The sequence below is a fragment of the Sus scrofa genome, chromosome 9 (assembly GCF_000003025.6).
Source record: "Sus scrofa isolate TJ Tabasco breed Duroc chromosome 9, Sscrofa11.1, whole genome shotgun sequence".
NCBI lineage: Eukaryota > Metazoa > Chordata > Mammalia > Artiodactyla > Suidae > Sus > Sus scrofa.
The window spans coordinates 83,274,946-83,284,004 of record NC_010451.4 but is presented as its reverse complement, the minus strand read 5'-3'; positions in this window follow the sequence as shown (position 1 = coordinate 83,284,004).

Here is a 9,059-nt window from a genome sequence, read left to right as displayed (position 1 = left end):
TACATTCAAAATGCATGGTAAACCAATGGATTCTAATGTACCACACTACAGAAAGTTTATTGATATGATTTCAAGTACCACACTGCAACTCTTTTTAAAGAAACTGCTCCTTGCTGAATTTACTGTGATATCAAAGAAGAATATTCACAACTATATGCAAACATTAAAATACTTCGCATCTTTTCAATTATATAATAGTATGAAGCAAGTTTTTCTTAATGTTCTTTAACCAATACAACATATATCAGACTGAATGTAGGAGCAGATATTTGAATCCAGTTATCTTTTATGAGGCCAAATGTTAAAGAGATTCACAAATATTTAGAATGATAGCATTGTTCTAAGTTTTTGTTTGTTTTGGAAAATATGGTTGTATTTCATAAAAATGTTATTTATAAGAGAATAAAAAAATTTTAAAAGAATAACAAAATCTCTAGTTCCAGGAATGGCAGTAAAGATAAAAGAGAGGAGACACCATCTAGAGGAAATCTTGATTGACTACCTGAAAGTGTGGGCAGAGGGTGGTCATTAGTTCGATGCCAGTGTTGTAAAGGTGATGACTCTAAAAATCATGTTGCACTTTATTAAGATAAAGAACAGAGGAAGAATAGAATTGGAGGCTGTGGGAGGGGAAAGGATAATTTTAGCTTCAGACATGTTGATTTGGATCTTACAGAGGACATGCATTTAGCGACATTGATGAGGATATTAGAAATATAGGTTTCTACTGGAGGGATATGATTGGGCAAGGGATATGCGTTTGTTAGGTATTAGCAGCTCCATGTATAAATTAATGGGAAGGGCAAATTTAGGGTAAACATATATAATGATAAAAGAAGAAAACCATGGACCAGTCCTTCATTCAAGGGACAAGTGGGGGCAAGAAAAGTGCAGAAAGAACACTTGCAATGAATTGTCAGAGAGGCAGAAAGACAAGAGAATGTTCAGAGAAGAAAATGAGTGAATGTTTGTGATGAGACTTTCCACAAGTGCATTTTACATACTGCAGAAATTCAGATAAAAACTGTAGAGTCCATTAGTTTAGGGCAATTGTTCTCAAACTATAGCATGGCCTAATGGGCTTGTTAAAGATTATCAGGCCTCAGCCTCACTTTCTGAGTAGGTCTCTGGAAGATGGAAGATCCCGCCTCCCCGCAATGTGCATTTCTAACAAGTTCCCAGTTGGCATTGATGCTGCGGATCCAGGTACCACATTATGAGAGTCATTGGTTTAGGCTGTTAGAAAATCTCTGTCAGTCTTTAGCAGAGAAGCATGGTTGGCATGGAGGACTAGCGTGCGGTGAGGTCAGAAAGTGAATCCAGCAGTTCCCATTCTTCTTCTTCTTTTTTTTTGCTTTTTAGAGCTGCACTCAGAGTATATGGAGGTTTCCAGGGTAGGGGTCAAATTGGAGCTACAGCTGCCGTCTACACCGTGGCCACAGCAATGCAGGGTCCGAGCTGTGTCTGTGACATACACCACAGCTCGTGGCAATGCTGGATCCTTAACCCACTGATTGAGGCCAAGAATCAAAACCGCAACCTCATAATTCTTAGTTCGGTTCATTTCTGCTGAGCCAGGACGGGAACTCCTACAGTCTCCATTATTCTTAAGTAACTTGACTTTGAAGATAGAGCAATTGCTGCTATGGTGAAGGATATGGGAAGGAATATTTGAAACTAAAATAAATAAATAAATAAAATGGTAAAAACTTGAATTTTTCTCTTACTCTTGTTGAGGTAGGCAGAAGAGTGTTTGATGATGCAAGAACTTGTAGAAACAGGACCCAGAGTGGAAGTTTTAGGAATTAACATTGAGCAACAACGTTGGTAATAAAAGTGACCTAGTAAGGGCTACTATACAGTGTAGGTACTCTAGTAGAGATTAGATATTCACTGTCACAGTTAATATTTTTCCATAACCCGATAGAGTATGTAGCAGAAGAGATTTTTTTTTTCAAAGATATGGGGGAAGAAGGACTGTATGGCTTATCTATGGATAAGTTAATAGGTATCACGTTTGAATTCAGAATAAATTATTGAAATTCAGAAAAGAGCAATACCTTGAAATAAACCAGTGGAGTAGGGGCTGCTCATGGATTAAAGAGGTATAGTAAGCAGTCTCTAAAATGGCCCCAGGGATCCCCATTTCCTGATATTTACTCACTTGTGTAATTTCTCTCAAGTGTGGACAGGAACCTAGTGACTTGCTTCCAATGACTATCACGGAAGTGATGGGTTTTTACTTTCAAGATTCAGTTGTAAAAAGGTAGCAGTCCTGTGCCTTGGTTCTCTGTCAGATTGCTTGCCCAGCCAGACGAAGAGGCCAGTATTTACTAGCAGCCTGTGGCCAGCCCTTGGCTTCACCGACTTAAATTTCCACCAGAGTGTAATGCAGTTTTTCTCAATAATGAAAAAAAAAAAAATCAGTTGCCAGATTGTGAAATTCCATTTTGAATACATAAACTTAAGTTTTAAAGGACATATGCATTTATAGTCACTGTCTTAATTAAGTATATCTGCTATTTGGCTACTTATATTGAGAATTATGAGAAACTTGTGAAATCTACCAGCTTACCCTTTTTTGTGTCTGATTGATAAAGATATTTCTGAATGCAGTTATAGTTGAAAATATATTTAGCACATTTATCACCCCACAGATTCAGAGCTTTGCATCAGATAATCTGATGGATTAAAACTATGTATTTTTCTCTTCTTTGCTGCAAAACCATATAAGAAAAGACGCTTTTTAAGTTTAAAGAGGACTGCTTTTTAGTACATAGGCAGATTTTTTCCCCATTTAATTTAGCTTAAATAGAATACAATTAAATGTATTTTTCTATTCACTCATCCATCTGTTAAACATACACTTAGTTCTTCAATATCAATTGGATTCAAGTGCACTTAAAAATGAACAGATCCTCCGTTATGGTCATCTCTGAACACCAACATCCTAAGAGAAAAAAAAAAAAAAGATTTTTTTTAATGGCAAAGCATGTATGTTAATATTATACACCAAGTATCATTTAAGCTCTGTGATTACTGGAAAATTTCCATTAGAGATAAACATCAGTGAACTTTATTTCTCCTCTCAGTCCTCTTTTATACCTGTCAAATACAAGTAAATACTAAAGTTACATTTCAAACATATTCCTGAATCATAGATCCATAGGAAAGTAATGATAGATCCTTTTTAAGCAACTGCAAAAAAATAGTTATTCAAATGTTGGAAGCATTGACAATAACATTCATATAAATTGTTTGGACAAGAAAATCTATTGAACAAATGTACATTTTGAATCCACTGAATCAAAACAATCAAAGGAACTAATTTGTTTAGCTGATTTTAATTTCCTTTGTCAGTTCTTACTTGAGGGATTAAAACATTCTGGAAAAGCAAGCATTTTGGTGACCATAACGATCAGTTTTACTAGAGAAAAAAATAGTCATTTCCCATATTCTACCATTCTAAACAAACAAACAAACCAAAACCTGCTCAGTTACCTACATAAAGTGGTTTCTCAGTAAAAGGATTTACAAGGAGAATCCTTGTAAGAATGGATAAACTGATAACTTCTTAGATAGCATGTGAAATTTAAGGGAAATGATGCTAAAAATATGCTACAATAGTTCCTAGTCTTTGCTTCTATAATAAAACGATCATAGTAGTTTTTCTTAACCATCAAAGCAGATGGCTCTAATGATTTTTTCAAGCCATCGTTAATTCATTTGCAAACAACAGAGATGGGTTGGCAAATGTGTACTGAGAATGAGATGTTACTGTTCATAAATGCTCCTAAAGTTTGTTTTGTCCTATCATTACTGGAAAATGGTGTTTACCTAAGTCAAATTATTTGTGTGAACTATCCCTGTGACAGTGCTACAGTTATAATAAATTACCTGTAACTTGAAATGAACATCACCTGGGTAATGTGGTGGTGGTTGTGCAATTGACCTCATGGGATAAGTGAGCACATCTGTGTTCTTTAAATTAAAATATTATGAGGGAGGCATTATGTGTTTTCCTATTTTGAGAATGTATTTCCTGGGATATAGTTAAGGTATCCTCCATGAGACATAGAAAGTACTATATATAATATCAAAAAATTCTGAACTGTACAGTTTACGCTGTCATTAATACAAGTTATTTGAATACTTTAAATATCAAATAAGAGGTTATCAAAACATTCTTGCACATGTCCTTTCAGGGTAAAGCCAGGTAAGCAAATTTATCAAGGCTCTTATAACCCACCAAAACATTTGTATATGTTGATTAGGTCTTTTTTTTTTTTCAAATTATTTGTCTGCTCTGGTTTTAAGCAGAGAAAAATCATAAATAATATACATATTATTGCTTATTTGCTAATAAAAGCCTTCTTCTGCACTTGAAATAGAGTTTTTGAAACTTTTCAGAAAACTTTGGATTGTTTTTATCAATATCTTTATTGCCTCAAGTTAGAAGATGATTGGAGATTTTAATCTTGTCCATATCCTACATTATAGACAGATCTGAGGGAAAAATCTCCTTTCCCAGAACACGCATTTATCACTTATTGATGTGAATAATGTTTCCAATTAGGCAACACCAGGCTTGTTTTCTTTCTTAACTGCTCTGACTTGGGCTAGAATATGTTTCATGATTTGTGATTGATGGTTTGCCAGATAAATCATTTAAAAGGTAGCAGGGATAGACAAAGGTGTGGAGATGCCTCTGACTATAATAAATAACATGAGATACGTGTTAAGAAAACTGTGAAATTAGATATTGAAGAGCACTGATGCTTGAGGTAGAAGATGCTTTGATTCAAGATGGAATTATAAGTAAAATGAAGTTGTATTCTGAATTGCTTAGACCAAGGAGAGCTACAGGTGGTATTGATGATGGTCTGTCATCTATGTTTTTGTGTTGCACTAATCTAAGTATTGTTCACCTAACTTACCACCCAGAAAAAAACTTACTGCATTTAAATTATCACTTCAAATTGAAGCATGTCTATGATCCAAACTTCTAAATAATCTAAACACATCATAGCTAGTAATATTAGCCTTGATTTAATTTTAACTTAAAATATGTGCAGTGTACCCTCCTAGAATGTATAACACAGCTAAAAAAATCAAAATAACAGCACAAATAACCTCATTGTTCTTATCTACTTTGAGAATTATGTTTTGCTTTCATTTATTGTCTCCTTCCTCCTTTTTTTTTTTTTTTTTTTTTTTTGCCTTATGGGCCGTTCCCACGCTAGGAGTCCAATTAGAGCTACAGCTGCTGGCCACAGACACAGTCACAGCAACGCCACAGCAACGCCACAGCAATGCCAGATCTGAGCCATGTCTGTATCCTGCACCACAGCTCATGCCAATGCCAGATCCTTTAACATTGAGTGGGGCCAGAGATTGAAAACATGTCCTCATGAATACTAGTTGTGTTCTTAACCTGCTGAGCCGCGTTGATACCTCTGTTGGTCTCTCTTAAGAGAAAAAACTGCTTCTAGAATGTGTCCTCCCTAAAGAAAAGTATTTGATTTTATTTTAAAACAAATCAGAGAAAGCAAGTGTTTCTACCTGTGAATTTTGAAAAGTAGTATTGCTCATTAAATAGAATTTGAAAGTAATAGTTGTTCCAATGAAGGCATCCATTGGTACTTCAAATGTTTTGCTGGTAATCTATATTTTCACCTTGAGTGAGATTCTCTGCAAGAACTCTCCCTGAAATCTAAGTAACTTAGCAGGAGCATATCTTTTCTCTGAACTTGTCTTCCAACGTTTGTGGTTAATTAATTCATTTGAAAATGTATATCAGACCCTTTATATGTGCCAAGCATTGCTCTAAGTGCCAGGAAGAAAATTCTGAATCAGACAATGTCCTGAAGAAATGTAGCTCCATTCTTTTTGGTCCACAAAACTTTTATACCATCACTTAACCTGTAAAGGTGTGTAGGTTTTTGCAATTTATCAAACAACTTTATGTAGCATAGCAAGTGAGGGATGACCTGCCACGTTCAAATGCTGTATGTACCCAACACTGTTTAATGTGAAGATTGTCAGACAGAATAAGATGTATGGAAATTCTATGCTTTAAAAATGTGTTATGATACTTCATCTAAAACCATAACCCTACAGAGAAAAGAAAACTAGGAAAATGTTTAAAAGAGCAAAAAGGATTCAATATCAATTTAATATCATGTTGTGACACTGGACCAATATTTTTAAATCTTGACTTTAACACCCATAGTGAAAATTGTAGTTAGTACCTAGGAGGTAACTGCTAGGTAACCCGAGCTCCTAGAATGAGGGTTTCCCTCTGAGAGTGAAATTAGATGCAATCACCGTGAAACAACTGAGATCAGTCAGCTATAGAAATAACTGAACTAAAGTAATAATCTGTGACTAAAGAGTCTAGAAACAACTAACAAAATGTCACAACTAAGTTACTGGGTGTCTGCCTTAGCTGTCTAAGGCAGCATAAAGCTATCACATACACAATTTTGTTTGATTCTATCTGTAAGAAAAAAATAAGTATGTTGTAAGAAAACATAAAAAAAAAAGATCTCCAGTAGTTTTGAATGTCCTCATCTTGGCCTGAATGTGCCATCCTTTTTCTTTTTTCTTGCTTAGGTTCCTGGTTATTAATTTAGCTTTTATACCTATGTTAAGACGGGCTTTGATCACATCTTGATCACAACTCTGATGGGGGTACTCATATCTTTAGAAGCTGGATTAACAGTAAGTTGTGAATTGGACCTGGTGTAAGACAAGAAGTTGTGGCCTTTGGTCAAAGTGGAGCGAGGATGACCTGCCTAGGCTTCAGATAGGATGTGTCTGGGGGCCACATTCAGTTTTCAATCTCTGACGGACACTCACACTGAAACAGGAGTTTATTAAGAGTCACGATAGTTAAAAAAGACTTTTAAGATTTCCCACCTCTTTCTTTATAAATGAAGACAAAATTTATTTGGCTATTAAAGTGTATATGTGTTCATGTATATCTATATACACACACATATATATGCATGCACCTATACACACATACATATTATATCTTCATACACATGCATACATATGAGTATATGTATGTGTGTATATCTGTGTGAGTACATATATATGGATATGTATGTACATTTATCTTTATATATTCCTTGGATAACAGATTTTAAAAGAAAACAGAATCATGGTTTACTCTTTTATCCTGGAGATAATACTATCTTTTATTTTCTCTGTGGATTTTCATCAAATCAGTTGCTCAAGATAGTTCCTCTGAGTTTCCTTCGTGGCTCAGAGGTTAACGAACCTGACTAGGATCCATAGGATGCAGATTCGATCCATGGCCTCTCTCAGTGGGTTAAGGATCTGGCGTTGCCACGAGCTGTGGTATAGGTTGCAGACATGGCTCAGATCCTGCATTTCAGTGGCTATGGCTGTGCCCAGCAACTGCAGCTCCAATTCTGCCCCTAGCCCGGGAAGTTCCATATGACATGGGTGAGGCCCTAAAAAGCAAAAAAAAAAAAAAAAAAAGGTAGTTCCTCAAACAGGGAATTATGCTTGTCAAGGTGTTCTGGAGATCTTTCACTTTAAAGGCTGTATATGTAGATATATAAGGTAAGTTCTCAAACATTTATTGAGAAAGTAAATGAAAGACTCAGGCTGCTGTGGCAATACCTGAAATGTTTTTCAAGGCAATAAAATATTTTAGGTTAACTTGTGCTATCATTTCAAAATCACCCTGCATGGGGAACAGAATCTTCATTTCCTCAGGTCTGGGAAAACTCCTTGAGAAAGGAGGAGTTTTCATGGTGTTTAGGTCAAACAAATTCTTCTAAAGCAGCCCAGGTCAAAGCTTTTAGGGAGCAAAACAAGGTCTTTAGTAATCAATAGGAATACAGATCTTATTATTGTTTGTCATTCCCCTCTCATCATCCCTCTTGTATAAGAGCAAAGAGTTGGGGTGGAGTGGAAGGCACTTTGATCCCACCCTACCTACAAGTGTGCTCTGATTGACTCCACCTTGAAAAATTTCCTCTTTCCTGCTACACTGAATGTTTCAGAGAGCACCACCTTAAGCCTGGCCTAGCTTCTCTATTCTTGCGTCAATTAAATTGGTTTAGGGATGGTCAGTCTCTGCCCAACAAACATGGGTGGATGTTGATGAGTGATTAGGGAAAGAGAGCTCAGCACCTTTCTAAGAGCTGGCTGTAGCCTGCAATTTCTGTCCTCCTGGATGGTATGGTATGTGGCTATGGGTCCTGGAACTGTGGTGGCACTTGAGACTGTCTCAGAATGAAGCTGTTGCTGAGCAAGTTGATGCAGAAATGGGGAAGAGGAAGTGTTGTAGTGATATTCTTGAGCTGCTGCATCAACCCACAATCTGAAGCTCTATCTACCTCTGCATCATCTACATATATAAACCAGTAGATTCTCTTCTTGCTTAAGCCAGTTTGATTTTTGTTTTCTCTTTCTTAAAATACAGAGTTTTTTTTTTTTTTTTCCCCCACTCTGTCGTTTTAGGGCCACACACAAGGCACATGGATGTTCCCAGGCTAGGGGTCAAATCAGAGCTGTAGCTTCCATCCTACCCCACAGACACAGCAACTTGGGGATCTGAGATGCATCTGTGACCTACACCACAGCTCAGGGAAGTGCCAGATCCTTAATCCACTGAGCAAGACCAGGGATTGAACCTGTGCCCTCATGGATACCAGTTGGGTTTGTTAACCACTGAGCCACGATGAGAATTCCAAAAATACAGCATTCTTAGTGAAGTGAGGACTGGTTTCCAGACCAGTATGGTCCTTTTCTCCCTTTGTTTATGCTCAGATGAGTGCAGATTGCTTTGCAGTTATTGACCTTGTACCCAAATACCCTTTCCTGTGGTTCAGCATTTGTGAAGGGGGGTTATCTTGCTCTCTACCATTAGCTTAACATTGCAGAACAGTGAAGAGGATTATATTTTTAAGTTGGAAAAAAAAGTCAACATTATTTGTCAATTATATGTCAACAAAGCTAATATTTAAAAAAGTGATGATTATGAAATATTTTTATTTTTGGAAAAAGGGTTATAAAAT